At 27.8% G+C, this 20,600-nt stretch overlaps 1 protein-coding gene across 2 annotated transcripts in view; it reads right to left on the bottom strand.

Annotated features, from left to right (window-relative positions):
* The window catches only part of LOC140931267 (uncharacterized), a 100,429-nt gene that overhangs the window by 7,507 nt on the left and 72,322 nt on the right, over nt 1–20,600 (bottom strand). The window lies entirely within an intron of this gene.

A 20,600-nucleotide genomic window follows, 5' to 3' on the forward strand; every position in this document is an offset into this window, starting at 1 on the left:
TCATAAAAACTACATCCGGGACCCGAGTGGTTTATTTTCCATAATCTCACACGTGAGTTTATCGATGATTTCATTGATATCAAGTTTGTCTCTTAAATTGTACTTGAATTCGTTGGTGTATCATCGAAACATCTTCGGGTCTTCCTCGAAAGTCTTCGAAAATCTTCGGAAATCTTCGGACATCTTCGGAAATTTTCGGAAATTCTCGGAAAATGTTCGGGAACGTTCGTCTGGCCTTCGAACAATTTTGGAAAATCTTCGGAAATCAGTAGTTAGTAAATGTTGCCATCCCACTCACTCACTTTTATTTCTACCTCATCTCGCAACATCGCTCTCTTGTTCACTCATTTCACAAAACTCATTCGTTAATCTCACTTCATTCACTTCATTCAAATTCGTTCGCTTCGCTCACTCATTTTCATTCAGTTCATTCAGTTCGTTTAACTCATTCGTATTGTTCCATTCGTTCTCAAGTAGTCGCTCACATTGCTCGAAGATCTAGAAATAAAAGTGAGTGAGTGGGATGTCAACATTTACTAACTACTACTACTAAATAAAGTGGTTTAAAAAAAATAAATATAATAAAATAGAAATGCTTTTTAAAACAGAAAGACAAATAAATATTCGTGATATATACCAAGTTGGAGGATTAATATTTTATACTGAAGAAGATTATCTAATATTTAAAAATATTGATAGAAATATCAGTCAAACAGTTAAATTAGTAAAAAATGGTAGCATTGATTTAGAAAAAAGTTTTTAATGATATTGAAAAAATTAGAGTATTAGAGTTTAAATACAATGCAGGACAACAATTGTTTGATTTGTTTAAAAATGCAACAGAATTATTAAAGTATGAAGGAACAGATTTTGATATTGAATACAAAGTTGGTTGTCGTTTTTACGATAAGTTTCTTTTAGTAGAATATTCTGAATTTGATAATGATGATGATAACTAAACGTATAATAAATAGTGATATTGAAACAGAAAATAAAAAATTTGATTTTAAGAAATAAATATAACAAAATATAATGGGTTTTAAATCAAAAAACAATCAAACAAGTCAATCAAATATTTGTAAACGATTCAGAGTTCGTGGATTAATATTTGATAGTGAAGAAGATTACCAAATATTAAAAAATATTGATAGTAATATTAAACAAACAGTTATATCAGTGAACAATGGTAGCATTGATTTAAAAGATGTTTTTAATAATGTTAAAACATTTAATGTAGAAGAAAGTTATTTTGATACAAGAGAAGAATTGGATAATTTGTTTAAAAATGCAACAGATTTATTATGTTACGAAGACACAAGATTTGTTAATGAGTACAAAGTTGGTTGTTGTTTTTTTGATAAGATTAATGTAATAGAATATTTTGATACTGAGAATAATAGTGATGATTATTACTAAACATATAACAATATTATGTTATATGTTTTTTTATATAAATATTATTATAATAAAAATGTATTGTCGTTGCAATAAGGAGTTTGATTGGTTGATGGAAATGTTAAAAGAAGGTGATTGTTTTTTAGACTGGAAAGGCGTAGCTAAGTTTATTGATAATTCTTTACTTGAATTACGTTATATGAAAAAAAGATTTGGTTATTTATTTTATGATGAAAATAATTATATCAAAAAAATTAATGGTCGTAATGCTATTTTTGTTAATAAAGAGTATCAATATGTTTGTAGAAAACCTGAAGAACCATCATATCATGGAAAAACTATTAATATTTCCATTCCTATGAAAGACACAGAGCGTTATGAGATTAAGTTTTTAGATGAAATAGATAGAGGAGATCCTTTTATCTCATACGAAGATAAGTATCAAAATGAAAAAGTAAAACAAACTAAAAATATTCTTAAAAAGATTAAATTAGTACAACCTGAAATATTTAACAGTGATGATTTTTATGATGTGTTATATTCAGAAGAGTTTGATAACATCGAACTTGAGAAAGACCGAAAAAAGTTTTATGAACAAGTAAAGAAATATATATTAGAGGATTTTTTCAACAATAATTAGTATAACCAACTAATAAAAATGGAACCAAGATCTAGAGAAACTACTCCTACAAAAGAGGATTTGGATTTTATAGTTGATGATGGTTATCAACATGATAAGGATCCAGATTACATTCCACCCCAAAGATACATTCTTGAAGGACCAGATTTTAATAGATTAACCAAAAATGCTAAAAAACTTGGTGCTGAATCACTTGATTATTCAACTCGTAAAAATAACAAATACATGGCTACACTTCCAGGTGGAAAGAAAGTTCACTTTGGGTCTCCTAAATATCCAGACTTTACTATTCACAAGGATAAAGAGAGAAGAGATAAATATTTGTCTCGTGCTATGAAGATTAAAAATAAAAAGGGAGAATTAACCTATACTAATCCAGAATCGAGTAACTTCTGGTCGGTAAATTTACTTTGGCCTAAAAAATAAATTTGAAATATTATGCTTAAAGAAATAAAATTTTAATATAAAATGGTTCTCATATTGGAAAATGATAAAAAGTTTTATACTCATCCTATTTATGAAAAATATGCAGCAAATAAATATGGTGAAATTATGAATGTTAGAATAAGAAAACCTATGTTAGGAAAAATTAATAATAATGGTTATTTAAGATTTTGTATATCTGTGTCAAAAAATAAAGTAAAAAATTATCTTATACATCGATTTATTTATGAGTGTTTTTATGGGATGATAGAAAGTGATAAATACATTAATCATATTAATTTTAATAGAAAAGACAATAGGTTAGAAAATTTGGAAGTAGTAACAACAAGTGAAAATAATAAAAAATCAGCAAATAATAGAGATTATAGTTTTGTTAAGGAAAATCATAAAAATATAAAAAAAGTTAAGGCAATTAATTTGTTAACAAATGAAGAAGTGATTTACAATAGTTTATACTCAGTTAACAAGTTATTAGGTATTAATGCAGGTCATGTTAAAATGATTTGTGAGGATAAGTATATATACTGTAAATCAGCTAATTCAAAAAAAGACGGTCAAAAATACACGTTTGAATATTTAAATGAGGCTTAAGGATTAAATAAAATATTAATAAATGCAGTTGACAAGTTACGAAAATATTACCCAAGACAATATTATCTTTAATGATAGCAAAGAGTACAAAGTAAAAGATAGCAAAATCAAATATAAACGTATTCCAATTGAGATTAAGTATACAAATAAGAAAAAAGGTCCACTTGTAATAGAAACTCCAGTTCTTTTCTCTTTTGGAGTAAATGAAAAGAAAAACCAAGATACCAAAAAGTTAGTAGGTTACTCAATACCAGTATGTCTTTGGTCTAAAGATAGTGAACCCAGTACTAAAGAAAAAGAATTTTTTGATGTTATTAATAATATAACAACTGCATCACAACAATATTTAGAAAATGAATATGGTCCTGATATGGCATCAAGTTTATCTTCACCACTTTACCATAAACAAATAGAATACACAGACAATAAAGGAAAAAAGAAAACAAAAGTTGATGAATCATCAGCACCAGTTCTTTATGCAAAACTTATTTACTCAGAAAAAACAAAAAAAATTTTATCTTTGTTTAAGGGAAAGGGAGGTCGTGATCTAAATCCTTTTAAATATCTTAATCAATACTGTAATGTTAAATTGGCTCTAATAATTGAAGGAATATTTATAAGTAAAACTGTAACATCTTTACAAATCAAAGTATATGAGTGTTATGTCAAACCTCTCAAACCTAGAGAGTCTTTACTAAAATTTGAGGATGAAGAGAGTGAGAGTGAGGGTGATTATACAAAAGATGGTCTTGAAGCATTACTTGAAAAAGTTAGTGATGAAGAGTAATAATAGTATTTATTTTTAATACAACATTATTTTGTATTAAAAATCAACCAAATCCTTCAAACTAATCCATGAATTAAATTTATCAGGATAACCACTCCATTTTACTAATGCCATTTTTTTCTTATTATCTCGTCTGATTATCTTTTCTATTCTATATGTTTGTTGTTTTGCTTTCTGTAATTCTTGTTCATAGAAAGAACCCTTAATATCTTCACCCATCAAATCAACAATGTTATACGTAACAGGTTTTGTTGGAAGAACTTTATCAATTACAAATATTTCCTCTGTCCAGTTTGGTGTGTATCCTTTATCAAATACTCGCCTCTTATATTTTGAAATTCTAACATGATCACCAATTGCAAACTTTGGTTTACCAGGTTTCAAGTAAATCAAATCACCGTACAAATTAGACCAAACTTTACGCTCATTCTTCTTTTTACTTGCTTCAACAGGAGTCATTTTTATACTAGAATGAATAGTATTATTGTAATCATCAACTAGTTTATCTATCTTATCCCAGTAAACAGTGTTGTTATTTACAGTAAACATCTTCCACATTTTGTTTTTCATTGTTTTATTCCATCTCTCAACAACACTTGATTTCTCTTCATTTTCAGTGTGATACAACTTGATTCCCTCTCTTTTCAAAAAATCTTTGAAATGTTTACTTATAAACTCAGAACCTTTATCAGTCCATAACATTTGAGGTTTACGTTTACTTTTAAACACAATATCAAATGCTTTACTTACAGTTTCAGTTTTTTTATCTTTCAAAGCTATAATCCATCCATACTTACTAAACACATCAATAACCATTAACAAATATTTAATCCCTTTGTTCCACTTACTAAACTTTTGCATTTCAACTAAATCAGCAGCCCAGATATCATCAATTCCGTTTGAGACTACTGATCTCTTTTGAAAGTTTCGTGTGATTGGTTTGTGAAGTTCGTCAGCTAATTGTTGAGACCAATCACTACTCAACGCTGAATCGAGTTTAAACCAAGTCCAAGTTTTTGTTTTGTATTAATCAAGAATCTAGCAGTTGAACCCCACTTTGGCATTTCTCCATATGGTAAGTCGTCTAATGATTGTACCATCTCTTTATCACAATCACCTTTGCTTCTACCCATGTCGTAACAAATATCGTGATAAGCTGCTATTTCATCAACTTTGTTATAAGGTTTAACTTTCCAATCTGTCACTTTTCCAGTTTCAGGATCATAGCTTAATTGTTTTTCTAGAGGATTGTATGGACCCATATACTTGTATTTTCCAGGAGTCCATCCTGCTTTTGGTTTTGGAAGTTTTCCAATCAATTTGTGAACATCAAATCCTTTTCCAGATCTACCGTCTAATTCTAATCGATCAGTTTTATACTTTTTATTCGGTCTAACTTTTGTTGACAGTTGATCCATTGCTGATCCAACAGAATTTTGAATAAATGGGGTAAGTTTATTTATTCCGTAGTTTACAGCTTTTTTTTGAACGTCTTTATTTCTCATTAGCTCGCTTGCTCCATATTTACCCATTTCAACTGCTTTTTTACCCATCCAAGGTAAACCAAAATGTACAAATCCATCAACTGCTGTACCAACAACAGTATCAAAGACGCCCGCCCCTTCAGACGGGCTTACTAGTTTTTTGACTTTCTTTTAGTTTTTCTTTTTCCACTTCCAATTTGAGTAGCTGTTCCAGTTTTTACGTATCTAACTTTTTTAATTCCACAAACTGCACAATGACAGAAGAATTGAGTTCTTCCTCTTTTATCTTTTTGGTAACCACTTGGTTCTGTACAAGGAGTTACTCTTTTATCTTTAATGCAATATGTTTCTTTCATTTAATATATGCTTAGATAAAATATGTCTATTAGATCTAATTTTCTAAAAAGTGAACTACAAAAGATATATAGTAACCTTAATATGAGTTATGAATACGCTGATCATTCTAGATTGGAAAATGATAATAAATTTATAAAGATATTTGAGTTGCTTATGGAAATAAGTGAGAAATCAAATACTCTTAACAAAGTTGTAAAAGGTAATTATCTGTTTATATAATAAATGGAGACTAAATTCTTTTCTGAGATTGAGAAAAATATGGATGTTAAAACAATCAAGGATTTTGAAAAAGAAGTGAGAACAAAAATATATAATGAGATGGAGTCTCTTAGAAAGAAAAATGATAATCTTTCCAGAGTGCTAATGGTTAGTGAATGTGAGATGTGGAAAAAAATTAGAAATGAGGAATATTCATGGTTGAAATTAAATAGTGATAAAAAGAAGAAAATTTATCGTCTTATTGACATTTACTTAAATTTTGTTGAAATAGTTGATAGTGTTAGAGATTTAAACACAAAAGTTGAGAAGGTTAAACTACTAAAGAATACACCAGTGGATAGTGAATAAAAATGGTTTAAAAATAAAATAAATAAGATAAAATGGAAGAAAGTTTAACTAAAATATTTAAACTAAATGAAACATTAATTAGTAAAAAGGATGAAATTAGAAAAAAACTTTTTGAAAAATGTATTAATTCGTTTGAAGATATAAGTATGGAAGATTCTTCTTTTTTTCATAATATTTCAAGAAAAATGAAAGATAAAGAGTATGAAAATCTTAGAATTAAATATGAAAAATTAAAAGATTTAATATATTTAATTCATCAGTTAGAAGAAGAAATTTAAATATAATATTTATTAAATATTATATTAATAACCAAAAAGTTTCAAATTTCTATTAAGTATCTGTTTAGTATCAGTAGTATATGTATCTAGGATTTTTCTTTGTATTTTATATATTTCATTACTATCTATATCTACTTCAACAGTTTTTTCATATTTTGGAAGTACTTCTTCATAAGTGTTTAAACACTGATATATTGGACTTATCGAACATCTTTTATGTGCTTGATGTCGTTTCTCTAAACCTGTACTTGTGTATCCAATATATACTTTACCATCAGGAAAGTGATATGTAAAAATTTGGACTTTTCTAATTGGAGATCGAGATGAAGATATGGATATTTTTTCCATTTATTTAATATAATTATATTATTTTATATTTATCCTCCAAAGTATGCTTTTATAAAATCACTATTGTCATCATCAAAATGAGGGTTATGTATTACATCTAGAATACTATTACCCCTTTGTCTCTCAAACAGATAATATAAACACCAATATCCGCAAAGTACAGTATTACGATTTTGTATTTCATCCATTGAGTAAACTATTTGTTTTCCAGAAGTATTAAAATATCTTAATGCTTCATTTGGCATTATTAGTCCAAATGGATCAAAGTATTCAACTAAGTTGTCTATATTTCTATAACAAACCCAATGAGTGCCAGGACCTGTAATATCATCTAGATTAATTATTCCACATTCTTTTCTTATCTTTTTTGGTAGTCCATCACGACTATATATTCCTCTAAAATTTTTAATACCAAGTCTTTTTATCCAATCAATAAGGTCATAGTTGGATAGAGGTTTAATTACAAAATGGTACCTAGAATGGGAATTGAGTTGAATGGGCTGTTTTTTCCTAGTAATATTCCTTTTCCCCTGGATTTGGGCTTTTTTTTTTTAACTCCCATTCCTATTGGGTTTGACCAATTACCAATAAAAGGTGGTGAGTGATAAGGATAACCTTCACCATAAGTAGATGGAGGAGGTGGAACGTAAACATTTGATGTATTGGATGAATTACTTCTATCTACTTGTAGTCCAGATCCAAACATCTTAGATACTAAACTTATTGCCATTGGGATTCCAATAGATGCAAGAGTTCCAAGAAATCCTCCTTCTATTTGTTTACGAGTTGGTTTAATAATTAATCGTCCACCTGTTTGATGTGCTTTGTTAATTTGGTTTATTTGTGATTTGGTAAATTCTCTTACAATAGGTGGTAGCATTGGAAAAAACTGTTTGGGGATTGTTATTCCTTTTCCAAATATTTTATTTAGACCAATTTCACCAAGTGCGGTTGCAGCACCAGTTGCCAATGCAGGAACAGCTTTTGAAACTCCTTTAATCGCATATGGTAGTACTTTTGCTCCAAGAGAAGCGAGTGATGTAAATAAGTTTCCTCCATGTTTTACAGAACGTCTAATCTGTGTTTTACTTATCTTTATATCCGATCCGGTACCATTTGCAATAGATTTTTTTATTTTAGAAATTTGTCTTTTTGTTAGCATTAACTCATCAGAACCTCGAAGATGTCCATGTTTTAACCGAAGAGTTAGTGGTGATTTATTTAATATTGCAGAAGCCAATTTTGACTTTTGTCCATCTGTAAGTTTTACTCCGTATTCGATATAAGTTGTCATTTTTATTATAATATTTATACTAAATTTTTTTGTTTTAATACTGGTGGTATTACTGGTGGTGATTTTTTTAACCAATAAAAATTATTACAAAAGACGTCATATAATTTTTGTTATTAAACAAAATAAGATATAAATTTTTGTGTAATAACAACAGACTCCACAAGAAGTTGAGTTTTATCAATGCTTAATCAAGCTCTTAACAATAGTTTTCCATTTTGTTGTGTTATTTCAGCTTCAGTTTCGTGAAGTACCAGAGCATAAACATTGTAGTTAGCTGCAGTTGTTCCAGATAACTCATAATGAAATGCAAGTTTTGTCACCCCATCTTTTATGTCTAGTTTTTGCTTGGTTAAGTCAAAATATACAAACGGACATATATTTTCAAAAGTAGATCTAGTAAGAAGTGTACCTCCTTGAAAATCATTGTTAGCATAAACATACTTCATAACATCTCTAAAAACTCTTGAAGGATCTGTTGAAGGTTTGTAGTGAATATCAGGATATTCATTTCCATTTCCTACCTCAAGATAACACCTGTCAAGAGTCCTTGGATCTGTAGAAACACTGACAGTATTATACAAAAATGGATTTGCTGTTTGTGTATCTATATTTGGTGTGTTAATTATAAAAACAAATACATGTCGTGGTTTTGATATACCATTTGTAATTCTAAAATTACCAGTTCTTTTATTTCCAGCAATGTTTCTCTCAACAACCTCTTTTAGATAGGTCCATTTATATGGTTTGAGATAGTTTTCCATAAATAATTTACTTCCTTCTGCATTGAATACCAGCCTAGGTACAAAAAGTTGAAGACGAGTAACTACTACTCTACATCGATTTCCTCCAGCCCTCCAAATAAGATTATCATCTTTTTCGATCTCAAAATTTATTTCGATTTTAGTGTTAGGAAGAAGTTTATCTTCAAGTGCCTCAAAAAATGAATACCTATTAAGAGGAATTTCACAGCGCACTGTGGATGATGTTCCAAGTAAAGCTTTACGCTTTGCAAATCCTTTATTATAAGATGATGGGGTGTTATCTAACATAAAACCTGCTTCATCAGCACCACCAGCAGCATTTTGACGATGAGTAACTTGTCTTTTAATAAATCTATTTTTATTAGCAGTTGTTGATGTATCAAGATAATAAAATTCATTTGTTGCAACTGATTCAGCGTAAGTTTTGTTATATTCAAGTAAATTTTTTATATTTACACTATGATTAGCATAATTACACTGGTATAGTTCTTTTCCATTTGCTAATACTGATAATCTTGAAATAAAACTATTTGCTCCATTTACAATTCCCATTTGATCATCTCTATATGCTATATACTGAGCGTTTCTAGCAGTTGTAAGACTGTCATCATCTACATTAGCTCCAATAACAAAATTAGTTCCATCACGTTTTTGAACTTTAAAATCTATTGCTATTCTAGCATTATACCAATCAAATGGTGTTACTTCACCTGAATTGTCAGTGATAAATTTAAGGTTATTTCTATCTTGATCAGTGTTGTTTGCTGGAGCTGTATTAATAGCTTGTTCCAGATCAAAAACAACATCTTCATATCTCTCTAGATAATTTGGATTTCTAAAAGACTTCATTTTATTTTAATAATTATATAATTATTTTTCTTAGTTTAATGTACCTCCACTAAGAATGGAATTCACTCTTTGATTTATTTCTTGTTGAGTCATTTTTCTTGTTGGTAAACTTTCAACTTTTTTATTAAAAGTAACTTTTTTTTTTGAAGGGGTTTTTTTGGTGGATTTTACCTTTTCTTTGGATAACATTTGCACTATTTTATCACCAGCCTTTTTACCAGAATATTCACCAGTTTTTGTTGCAGTCATTTTTAGTAATTTATCACCACTTTTTTGAGCACTTTTTTTAGCAGTTTTTTTCATTGTCTTTCCAAATATTTTTTTACCAACCGATTTAAACCCATCCATCATTCCTTCTCCATAAATATGTTGTCTTGTATATTTACCCAATTCAGGGTCAAGTTTCATTTTAAACTCTGATTGTCGCATCATTTTATTTTAATAGTTATATAAATATAAAGTATTACATCGAGTGAAGAAGTAAAGTCATATACCAATCTATACCATTAAAATTTACTGGTCTTCCAACTGAGTCTGTAACAAATATTCTCATTTCATCAATTTTAAACGCAGAAACGTCACAATACAAAGGTCTTTTAGGTTCGAAAGTAAATGGAAAAGATCTTGTTAAATTATCAGTTGGTATTACAGCAATAGTATTTGTATTTATTCCATTTACAATACTATTAGTTATTGCTGTTGTGTTAATATTTAGTACATCAATAGAATTTGTTATATTTGGTAGTTTTGTTCCATACTCTGTTTTTGTAATAAGTTTTTTTTCAAATCCAATCAGGTCTCCAAATTCTGTTCCTCTCAGATCAAGTTGATAATCTCCTTCAATTGATATGAGAACTCTGTAAGTAGATAGTATAAATGTTATATTAATTGAATAAGTTTTATTTCCACTTGAACCTGATGAGTGGTGAGATTTTTGATCCATATACTGATGAATGTAATCATTGATATCTGAGTAGGAATACATTCCATCTGTAAAAGTAATTGTTTGCCAAGTGGATCCATCGTGAGTATATTTAATTTTATTATTTTTATAATCACTTCTAATGTTGTACCAAGAGTAAGTCATGGACAACCGATCAAGAGCAAGTTGATGTTTCTTTTCAGGGTCAAGTTTTAAAGATGGATTAAACTTAATAGTAAAATCACCGGGTCTGCTTGTTCCTCTTTTTTCCCTATTTATTGAGGAAATATGAATAGCTCGTTCTTCCATTTTTATCTAATTGTTATATAAGTTTTTATTAAATCATTTAGTTGTTTTTTTGTAATTACTTTCATTTGGTTTAGAAGATGTGCTATTTTAGAAAACTCAGGTATCACACCATTATTACCAGCAAGAATTGAACCACCGAGTAATTCAAGTCTGTCTAGAAGTTGATGTGGGTTGTTAAAGAGAGTAATTCCAGAGCCAATTTTTTGTTTATAATCGTAAAGATCAGATAAATTTTTATAATATGTGCTTAATGCGTTATAATCATTAATATTAATTGTAGTATTTTTGTGTGGGTTTGAGTTTTTTGCTTTCGCTAATATGTAACCTTCTTGATTTTGATAAATTAAAGAAGTGTTTCTTAAATCATTTTTTAAATCTGATAAATTTTCACTAATAGCAAACATTAAATTTTCAATATCTTTAATATCCTTATGAAAATAATAAGAAGGTAAATTATTATAACCGTAACTATTTAATATATCAATTCTTTCTTTATTATTTAAATATTTGTTTAAATCACTTTCATTAAAAATAGCAATTTCATCTTTATCTTTTGCACTTGCTTCACCACTAACATCACCACTAACATCACCACTAACATCACCACTAACATCACCACTAACATCACCACTTGCTTCACCTTTTTCAACTGGTGAATAAATTAAATTTTCTTATCCTTGAGTAATAGCAAGTCTGTTTTGATTAAGTCCTTGTGTAAGAGCAAGTTGATTAGCTTGAAGTTGAGCTAAAGTTTTATTTTGTTGCTCATCAATACTTTTTTTAATGCTATCTTGAGACTCAATAAGTGGTTTAAATGTTTCTTTAAAACCCTCTCTCATATCTTGTTTTTGCCATTTTGTTTCTTTTATAACATTTCTAACCTGTTTAGTCAAAGAGTCAGCTTCAATTTTATTTCTTGCAAGTTTTTTGTATTCTTCAATATCCATTTTATATATTAAATATATAACTATTATATAAAAATGGAAATACCAAACTATGATAGTTTAGACGATCCAGATAAAAAATATAAACAGTTATTTCCTTACATGCCATCAGACACATTTCGAATGTTAATATGTGGAAACAGTGGAAGTGGTAAAACTAATTTGCTTTATCATATGTTAATTAGACCACTACTATACTATGATGAGATTTATCTTTACGCACGTAATCTAGAACAGGATAAGTATCAAAAGTTAATTCAAAAAATGAGAGATTTAAGTCATAAAATGGGATATGAAATACTAAATGTAAGTAATGATGAAATAACTCCAGTGACAGAAATGGAGTATGAAGACAATCAAAAACTTGTGATATTTGATGATTACGTATGTGATAAAAATCAAAGAGAACTTATTGATTATTTTATCCAAGGACGACATAAGAATTGCTCTGTAATCTACCTAAGTCAATCATTTTACAAAACTCCAAAGGATATTAGATTAAATTGTTCTCACTACTGTCTGTACGAATTTCCATCATCGAGGGAAGCAAATCGTATATCATCAGAATTAGGAGTTGATAAAGAGACATATCGATCAGCAACAAAAAAACCATTTACATTTTTGTACATTGATAAGCCTAAAAAACGTATTGCTAAAAACTTTACTAGTAGTCTAACACCTCTACCTTAAAAGAAAAATATAATCATTAGATAAAAAAATGGGAATATTTAACGAACAAAAAGATAACTCATTTGCTAAAGGAATTCAAGGAGCACCAGGAGTTGGATTTAATCTTACTTCTGATGGTGATTATGATATGATAAATAAAAAAATAAGAAATGTTGGTACACCAACTGCTAATACTGATGCTGCTACAAAAAAGTATATTGATGATAATTCTAGCGGGGCACCCAAAACATCAAGATTAACAGTTGATTCAAACATTGATATGAAAGATAGATTTCGTATTTTAAACCTTAAACATCCAAATGATGCAGATGAGCCAGCAACAAAACAATATGCAGATAGTAATTTTCTTAATAGAGATGGTTCACGAACAATGATTGGTAATTTAAGCATGAATAATAATAAGATAATTAAAGTTGCTAAACCAACAGTCAATGATGACGTAGCAAACAAAAAGTATGTGGATGATAAACCCACCTCGACATCAAAGCTAACAATTGATTCAAACATTGATATGAAAAATACATACCGAATTACAAATCTAAGCACACCACTGGATGGAAAAGAACCTCCTACAAAAGAATATGTAGACAATACATTTCTTGATAGAGATGGATCTTACCCAATGAAAGGTGATCTTAACATGAATTATTTTAGAATAATAAATCTACAAAATCCATCAGGTCCCAGACAACCAACACCATTAGCCTTTACAGATATAAAGTATCTACATGTTGGTGGAACAAATAAAATGTTAAACTCACTTAACATGAATAATAAATCTATAATTAGTCTAAGAACACCTTTTAACGATACAGATGCTGCAACTAAAAAGTATGTGGATGATAAATCATTTATATCAGGTTACTTAAAAAAAGATGGAACAGATTATATGAGTGGAAACTTAAATATGAACAATAAAAAAATTATTAGTTTAAGTAATCCAACCCAAGACAATGATGCTGTAAATAAAGATTATGTTGATAAACTAATTCATCACACTGCAGTTCAACCAAGTCATTACAACGATCAATTTACTTTTCTTATGTCTAATGCAGCACAATGGACTGATGAAATAGATACTGGAACTAGTTTTGTTATATCAAAAATAGCAGACTTACCTGCTTCAAAAGGTAATTTTCATAACTATAACCACAAAGTAATTTATGTAAAAATAAACAAAAATTCTCAAGGTGGATATAAGTACAAAATGTCAGTTAACTTTTACAGATTAACAGCTAATGTAGACTACACACTATGTTTGGAAATACTAAACACTGACTATCAACTTTGGCATAAGTCTCAAATAAGTGTAGACAAAGGAACTTCAACAGGATTATCAATTGAAAATGTAAGTGTAAAAAAACTCTCTCATAGGTATATAGATTCAACTAGTCAAGAACAATATATGTATTACCATAGAATAATAGTTAATTTTAAGAAGTTGTCAACTGGTAATAGGTTCTTTCTTCATTTTCTGGTTAATATACCACAAGAAGGAGCTGACTTGTCTGTTTATCCAAGACAGTTTTCAGGAGTTTATTTTATTACTTATGGTATTGTGGGTAAAGTAAGTAATATCGATCCAGATAAAGTTTATGACTATCACACAGCATTTGATATCAAACCAACAGAAGTTACATACAATGTTGACATAAATGCAAATAATAAAAAAATATTAAACATTGATCTTGATAAAAATAATAATAATAGTGCAGCAACAGTTGGAATGGTAAATGAAATTAATACAGCAACAGTTGGAATTGTAAATAAAAATTTACCTTTTATAAAAAATTATGTTTATAGAAAATATTTTGATCATTTTTTTGACTTTAGCGATTCAAACAATTATGTTCTAAATAAAAGTTCAATTGGTGTTGTATTTAATTCTTTAGCCTCTATTACAGGAAAATCTGCACAAAATATTACATTTCCAAGTAAAACAATGGATAACATAAAAGAAACTGGATTAAGAATAAATAATTATAAGATTTCTTTTAAACCACCAATTAAAAATACAAGTTACACTTTATGTATTGTTTTTTCTCATTTTAAAAGAAATAATTTTCATATAACTAAATATGATGTAACTAATGCAAATTCAAGACAACAACTTTTATTTTTATACTATTTATATGCAAATCGTGCACTAAACATAAATATTGGTAATGTAAGAAAAAATTTAGCAATACCATCTAGTTTTAGTGGAAAAAAAATAGTTTTATGGTTAACAGAAAGTATTAATGATAATATTACAAAAGTTAATATAAGTAACTATTCCGCAGACTTAGACGCTAATATTGTAAGAACTTCAGCTAACCTTGAATTTGAATTTTTAAGTCAAGATTCAGTGATAGAAAAATTTATGTACTCTCCAAACTTTTACGACATTGACTCTTCAGTACATCATCAAATATTACTACAAGAAAAGTTAAAAGGAAATTATGTATTATAGTTTAACCTAAGATTATATACATAAAATAATAAAATGAAGGATATTTTTGATTTTAATCACATAGACCCATCTCTATCAAAATCAGATATTAAAACACTAAAAGATTTTTACAGTTACTACCATAAAAAATATTGGTGTTTTAAGAGATCTTATAAAAGTTATAAATTTCTTGATAATTTTTTTAGTATAACTGGTATATTTTTAGTTGCTGTAGGAACTATTACTGGTGGAATTACACTTAATCCTGTTATTCTCGGAGTAATAAATGGAGCTGGAGTAATTGTTGCTGGAGTAGGAAAGAAAAATAACTACAAGAGAAAAATAGAAATGACTCGTATTGCGTACACAACTTATGAAAAAGTTCTTATTGAACTAAGATCTGTACTTAGAGGAGATGAGTGGGATAAACAAAAATTTGTAGATAGAATGAAGTTGATAGATGATATGATAATTGATCAAACTCCTGAAACAGATAGATTTGAGATTAAATATAATAATAAATTTAATATATGTGATTAATAAAATGATAAAAACAATAGTTCATTACGTTAACTTTTACTACCCCCCTCCTTTCAAAAATACTATTTATTCAGAAGATGAGATAAAATCAGCATTAATATTTAGACACTTATATGAGACTACTTTTAAAAAAAATATTTCATTAGAAAAAATTATATATAAGTTAGAAGGTTTACCTATTAATACTGAAAGTAAAATATTACGTAATCATTTAATATTCCATAGAGCTTTTAAATCTTTCTATAATCTTTACAATCGAGGTAGAGGATGTGTATACATATTTGATTCACCATTTAAAAGTGAAGTACTTGGTTATCTAACTGGAATATTATACTGGATTTTTCATAAAGGAATAATATAATCATATATTAAAAATGGCTGATTTGGTTATTAGAAAAAAAGATATTGAAAATCTTGGAAGAAAAACAATGAAAGAAGTATATAAATTTTTACATGATGATTATATACTAACAACTTTTGAAGAAATGAAAGTAGAACAAAAAAAATTAGAAAAAAATCTTGTTAATATTTACTTACAAATGATTTATAAATTTGATGTGAATAACTATGATAAAGAACTAGCATATGAAAGTAAATATGACAATTATCTAAAAGAATTAGTAGCTAAAATTGAAGATGAAAGTCTTGATATTAATCTAATATATGAAGTTTTAAAAAGTATAAAACTAGATTTTGAAATAAATGAAGATTTATTTGTTAAAAATAAAGCTTTTATATATTTTTATTCTATATATTATTTTTATGATTATTATTTAAAAGAATAAATTTTATATTAATCACATAATATAAAATTATTTTAACAGTTTTTTATAAGTTTCCCACCAGCTATCATAAATCTCTAAAGTTTTAGGGCTTATTTTAAGCTCTAAACTCTTATACTTTTCACACCCCATTTCATCCAAAATTTTTTTTATTACATAAGTGATATTTATCATTCTCTTTCTAGAATATTGTTTGTTAATATTTTCCATAATGTAATTATCTATTTTTAATAGTCTGTTGTAAAGTTCACATTTTTGTTCATAAGTAAGTTTTATTAGTTTAGAAATCTTATTAACCTTTTTATCGTAGTAATACTTCCTATGATAAATACTCTTTTTTCTATAATGTACCCTATCATAATCTTTCAAATCATAAAATCCTAATACATGTCCGTTTACTGTTCCACAATTGTAACATATTTTTTGACCAAAATCAATAAAAAAAGATTCTGTATTTTTACAGCCTAAACATGAAGCTACTTTTGTCTTCTTAACCCCCTCACTTTCTTCTACTTTATAATTATGTAAAATATTGAGATATTTTTTTATTTCTTCTTCTGTATATGGCATTTATTATTTCTACTTATTACATCTTAAATCTAATATTTTTCTCTAATAGCTAGAGTATGTATTTGATCATTTAAAACATGTCTCTTATCATCTTGATTACTTAGAGCTACTTTGTTAACCTCTTTTGAATACAGATCATGATTCTCACTTCTTATTATTTTCATCTTTCTCATTTCTTTTTCACCAGAAAATAAACATCTAACATAATCATCAAATATTAATGACTTTTTTACCACATTTTTTTTTATTCCTTTACACTTCTTTAATTCTTTTTCACCCTCAACTTTATAGCTGTATAGTTTAGGCCTTAATCCAATAAAATGAGTTATCTGTTTTCCTGATGCTTCATCCTTAAACATACCAATCACTTTTTTGTTAACTCCTGTAGTTATTCCAGAAGGATGATCTGATGGATAATCGCTAGTATCAAATTTATTTTTTATATCATAACATATATCTTCGTAAAAATCTTTTGTTTTAATCTGATACATTAGACTGTCAGTATCTGTAAACAACAATTCAGCTTTTTTTCCATATTTATCTTTGATATAATTATAATGAAAATCAAACATTAGAGTTTTTGATAAGTCTAAAATTGCTTGACCAACATATACTGGTTTATTAAAATACACTTCTGTCCTTTTCATATGAATAGCAATAAGATTGCGATCAAATATTGTACATCTATCAAAGTTTGGACGACTTGATAGTTTTAGTGCTTTTTTACGATCATCAATAAGTACTATATTTTGACGCTTTCTAATATTTTCTATTGTTTTACCAAAAACCGAATTGTTCATTAGTTTAAAAAAGTCTTTCTCAAAATTGTTTGCAGCACATTTTCGAAGTTCTGTATTTTTTCTTATATATGGTTCCATCCAAGGAGACTGGTAAAATGATATTCCTCTGTGAACAGCAGTAATCTTCATACCCAACTCAAGACATTGTCTAAGAGCTCTGTAATGAATAACATAATTTTTTCTTGGTTTAAAATGACATATTAGTTTTTCAACTCCATTAACCTTCATTGTCTCAGGTGCAAGAGGATAGTCATTATGAAGATCCCATAAGTCTGGTGGATACTCCAAATCAACTTCAAAAATATATCCCTTCTTACCAGTATTTGACATGCTACAATTTATTTTTTCTAAAATTTCCATTACCTTTTCTTTTGTAATATTTGTCATCATTTTAAAACCATGTGTTGGTAAATTTTGAGACATAGCCCAACCATAAAGATTGTTTGCGTCCAAATATTGTATAAATGATGATTTCTTTTCAGGATTATAATTTTCCATATATTTATTATTTGCTTCTGCATACCTTTTTGATATATGTGTTATTCCTCCACGAATACCACGCTCAATCATCATTAACATATCGTAATCATGTAATAAGTCTAAACGTTGTCCTGTTGTTTTTAGACATGCATCCCAAGCTAGTCCTGGAGATGTGAAGTAATGAGCTGGATCTAACTTGTAATGTTTAAGACAAGTTTTCCTAAAGTTTTCAAACACATCTGCCAAAAGCAATACATCAGATTTTAGGTAAAGATCGTGATAGTCTCTTATCGTTTTACACCCAAATGTATTCCAAACTTTAATAGCATGTTGGTAATCTTCATCACTTATATCTTCATCATTTAGTTTTGAATAAAACCCCTGTTTTGGTGGAAGTTGTTTTTCTGATAATTTATCAATTGATGATACATAATCATAAGGATAAACTCCTTTACGAGTTAGTAATGAAGTATTATGCTTAAACACATGTTTTGTAATATGAAAATCATCTTGGGTTAAATTTGAAACAAGATTGGCTAGTGATGTTTGAAGAAACTTAAATGAGTCAACAAATCTGATTTCAAATTTTATTGCTTTAATATCACCATGAATATCTTTATACTCTCCAACTTTAATAGATTTAGAAAATGAAAGATATTTTTCTTCAGTAGATGGAATACAACTACGATTACCATCTATTTTAGCAAGTTGTTTGATAAATAGATGAGCATCATAACCCTGAAGATTGTGAAATATAACTGGTAATATTCTTGGTTTTTTACACATAAGATTACATTTGTTATGTGCTGCACCACGGTACTTACCTGTAAAATGACAATGATCTCTAACTCTATCTTTATCTAATTCACCACCACAAATATGACAATTAACCGCATTATTAAAATCTTTATTTGATTTTTCACTCATTACTAAAGGTTTTGGTTTACGATAAAAATCTTCATATATCCCTTTAGTCATTTCTGTAAGTTTTTCTACAAATATTTTAGCAATATCTTCATCATCTGATTTTTTTGTATAAATGATTGGTTTAATTCTTTTATTAACAATACCCTTTGCATAAAAACAAAATCCTGATGGTTCATGTTTTTGATAGTTATAGTTGTAAGAATCTTTAGGATTGGGGGAACAGCTATTCATTGGTTTAGTAAAACATTCAAAATCTGCATATACAACAAAAGGAATAGGAAGTTGTCTATCATAGTTAGTAAAATGTAAAGTTTTGTTTTTTTCTGGCATTTTTACAAATGCTGTTTTATTACTAGAACAATATTTGATGTGTTTATCTAATAATCCTGGTTTTGTAAAATGGCAAAAACATCTCTTACAAATTTGTATTGGTTCATATGTTCTTGAAGTAATTTGACTACGTACAAGGCGGGAAAAGTTTTTAATTAGTGAATAATGAAATTTACCATCTTCTTCATACAAAAATAAATCAATAGTTTTTTTACAATCTTTCTCAGCCATCCTCAAAGGATAAATAGTCTGTCCATTGTTTGAAAAAACATTTATTCCTGGAAGATTTGGATTAAGTTTTTCAAATTTGTTAATGTCTTTTACTTTCATTGGAAATGTAATTCCTTTAGTGATAAGATCACTCTCATACTTTTTTAAATCTGTAAATCTACAATCATTCTTTTCTCTTGGATGAATATAACGAAGTACTGACCAAATAAAACATTTATCATCTTTATTTCGAATACTAACAATTGCTTTTTTTCTCATAATCCAATCTGGAAGAGAAATATAAGAAGAACCCTTTAATGGATTAAATTTAGTTGTATGAATTTCTAGTTGAATAATTTCTTTAAAATACCACCCACTTCCATTTGCTTGATAAATAGTTAATTTTTCATCAATTTGTATCATACTTTTTTTTAATATATCTTTTACATCAGATGATATAAAATTATTAAAAGTACTAGAATTAAAATATGCTTTATCTTGAACTTTAAAAGTTAAACTACTATCTTTTTCCCTTTCCTTTTTTTCCATAATACAAACTAAAATAAACCTTACTTTAGTATTACGATGATTTCTAAGAAATTTTTTAACAATATGTTTTTTATTTATAAAGAACTGATAAGGTAAAATATCTGGTTTCCCCTTTATAATATATTTTTTAGCAAATTCGTTTAGAGCTGATTTTTCAATTTCAATTCCTTGTTCATGCTCATTTATAGCTCTCTCAAGAGCTTTTCGTAAATAGTCCGGAGTATCTTTAGGAATTTTTTTATTCTTTATACATTCCTCAAAATAATCCTCAAATGATTTTATCCTTTTAGAATGAGTTTTTTTAACAACTTTGGGTTTTGT

The sequence above is a fragment of the Porites lutea genome, chromosome 3 (genome assembly GCF_958299795.1).
Source record: "Porites lutea chromosome 3, jaPorLute2.1, whole genome shotgun sequence".
Taxonomy (NCBI): domain Eukaryota; kingdom Metazoa; phylum Cnidaria; class Anthozoa; order Scleractinia; family Poritidae; genus Porites; species Porites lutea.